The sequence below is a fragment of the Cibotium barometz genome, chromosome 22, assembly GCF_041138505.1.
Source record: "Cibotium barometz isolate CiBa-2024 chromosome 22, ASM4113850v1, whole genome shotgun sequence".
In the NCBI taxonomy this organism is placed as follows: Eukaryota; Viridiplantae; Streptophyta; class Polypodiopsida; order Cyatheales; family Cibotiaceae; genus Cibotium; species Cibotium barometz.
The window spans coordinates 40563005-40565957 of record NC_141067.1 but is presented as its reverse complement, the minus strand read 5'-3'; the positions used below and the strand labels follow the sequence as shown (position 1 = coordinate 40565957).

General features: G+C 40.4%; 1 long non-coding RNA gene across 2 annotated transcripts; it reads left to right on the top strand.

Annotated features, from left to right (window-relative positions):
- The first annotated feature begins 575 nt into the window (after positions 1 to 575).
- On the top strand, positions 576 to 1458 carry LOC147626607 (uncharacterized). 2 transcript variants are annotated; one of them, XR_015268623.1, is made up of 3 exons: positions 576 to 610; positions 740 to 830; positions 921 to 1458. It is a non-coding gene; the product is annotated as an uncharacterized LOC147626607 (long non-coding RNA). The 2 variants fall into 2 exon arrangements; XR_015268622.1 differs by having other exon boundaries at positions 597 to 830.
- Positions 1459 to 2953: the final 1495 nt, after the last annotated feature.

The following is a 2953-nucleotide window of genomic DNA, read 5'->3' as shown; positions in this document are numbered from 1 at the left end:
GCTTCTATTTTTGACTGCTGATCATGAATGATCTAGTAGGCTAGAGGGTGGGCAAACTATGTGGTGTTTTTTTTTAATAAGCTCTTTGCATCTATTTGGCAGAGTTGGAGCAATGTTTTTCATGTGTAGATGATGCATGGTGTCAGCATGATAGCAGAATAAGCCCCCCTCTCCTTGGTTTTATTCAGTGTTATGCATTAAGTGCTTTTAGTGCAGTGGTTTTCTTTTGCCTTACCTCATAAAAAGTGCAAGGAAACTGGTGGATGAAGAGCTGTGATAAGTATGCATGAGCTACAGGTGGGTTGTGTGCTTTAAAGTTGGAGAAATAGAGCTTTCAAGGTCAAGTTTTGCACGATAGGATATGACCTGGGTGCTCGTACAGATGAACTAAGGCCTTAGGATGTGCTTGAATATACTGGGAGAGGTGTGTGACACCCTAGCAGAAAGATATGTATGCCTGAAGGTGGACAATTGGCTTCCGGGAACTATTTTTGTGCTCAAGTTGATGATTGCCTTTTTTTGTGCTTGATTTTTATTGCCCCAAATGGTTGTATGTGGAGGGATCCAGGTGCCAAGACATAGCCGGTCAGTTGTGCTTCAGGGCTATAAGGTTGGTTTTTCCATTGGGTATGTGAGCAGTGAGATATGAGCCCTCCAGTTCTGTTAGTTTTCTGCTTGGATTCAACACTTAGATTGTTTTTTGAAGAAGGTGGAAACTAATCAGGAGGCACTTTTGAAGCCCAGGAGTGATGGCTGAGGTGATGGAGTCTATGTTCTACAAAGCTATCAACTTGATTTTGCAGTTTGGATCCTGAGCGAGAAATGGCAAGGTACTAAACGTGAACTTGCCTTTTGTTTTTTTTTAAAGGTTGAAATTGAGCAAGGGTGACATTTTTGATGTGGATTTTGAGGCTCCACAGGCACCTATACTATGGAGAAGATTGTATGGGATGATGCCAAGTATATGGATGAGATGTCTATCAATTACGGTTGCCAATGGGTTTTCCCCAGAGCAGATACCAGAGAAAGAAAGAAGAGCCTAAGGTACTCAGCCTTGTGCCTTTCCTTGGAAAAAAACAGCACATTGTTTAAGTTTGGTAGAGGGCTCTTCCGCGAGCGCCACATGGCAACAAGACAAGGGATATTAATCCCATATAGCTAAAAAGTTACATGAAGGGCACTCTTTATATTCACTGGGAAATCTTTTACATGGTGAGTGATAGAACAATCCTTGCAAAATCCTATAATTGAAGTAAATTGGGTTATAGGGTTTTGAGTAGGAGCTACTTGAGAAGTTTTTGCTTGCATAAGTCTACCTCTGTATAGACAGTCTTTCACAAGATGGTCACCGCCACAACCATAGCACTTCAGAGATGGTATAGCTTGATACACTCTCTATTGTGGTTTTTATTATCTCGTTTTGGATTAATAAAATACAAGAACTGATCTATGCCTTAACTGGTGTAAAATGGTTGTTTGGGTTGAATGGTTGGTATTTTTTAGCTCTAATATATTAATGGTGGCTCATCCTCTTGGAAGTAATATTGAGTGGTCACCATCTCTAAGTTTTTATCATACTCATGGAGTTGTTCTAGGTGCAAGAGGTTGCGCTCCCAACACCAGTAGGCTTGTTCTTGACCTCCAATTTGAGTAGGTACAAGATCTCTTTCAACATTTCCCATTTATGTTCTATATTGTGGAAAGTTGGAATAGCCTTGTTCCCATTGCATACGTGCTATGTGTTACAGTCTTTGGTTACATGAGTGAATTCCATCGATGACAAGCATCACACCACAATCTTGGAGGTGGATTTCTTGTAGGGTACACAGTGCATTGTTCAATTTTATGATCTCCTCCACAGTTACCCCATCTGCATGGTCCTTGTGGCACTGGTTGAGCATACATTGGCTTGACAAGAGGACAATATAGTTGTCCTCTTGACAAGAGGACAATATAGTTGTCCCATTCTTTCTAGCACCAATTCAGCTACTGCATCATGATTTACTTCTTTGGTTGATGCAGTACTAGTGTCAAAGCTCTTCCTAGGGTGTTGTTTCTTCCATTTATGACTCCCTTTTCTAGATTCACTATTCCATAAATGCCAAATTCATCATAATCCATGGCATCAAGGCAGCATTGATTAAAGCTTGTATAAAGATGTGAATGAAGCATTTTGTTGATCAACCCTTTAAAAAAGATCAAAATTAAAATTTTTTTGGCTAGGTTTCTCAATTTTGGGGCATCTTGCAATATATTGCTTCATTCTATTTGCACAATCCCTAATTGTTTCATAGTCAGCTTGTTTGAAGGAGTGTATCTTGGCAACCACATTATGCTTCATTCCCATTTTAGAAAAGGCAGTACTCCTCTAAGCTATCATGAGTTGCATTTAGACTTGGATCTGAGGTTTTTGAAACCATGACAGTGCCTTACCCTATAAGGTTAAAACTTAAGCAAAATCTCTCTATTTTGGTGTGCATGTTCATGACTTGTTTGGCATGCACAACCTATTTGAACGAAGCTATGTGGTTGTACAGATCACTAGATTTGTCAAACTTTTTAACTAGATTTTGAAGGGTTGAAGGCCTCACCTGGCAAGATTACTCGTCATCATCATCATGTCTTCTTCCCATTTCTTGTGTTATCATGCAATAAGGTTCCTCATGCACTCTAATAGCTAGCCCAAGTGGCTCTAAAGTAGCCATATGGATTGGTAATCTCCTATCCACACACCCTCTATGCCCAAGCATGGGGTAAGGTTCTATTCTCATCAATGTCAACAAAGGAGGCACACTAGGTTCAAAAGTGGGTCCCCTTGCCATAGTCCCAAAATAAAACTCTGGTCCTTCTCTTTCAAGTACTGGCCTCCCTTTTGTCTCAACAAACACCCGAGGCTTAAGAGCTACTGTCTCACCAAAGTAAGAAGTGTCTACTGGCCTAGTGGGAGATTTTG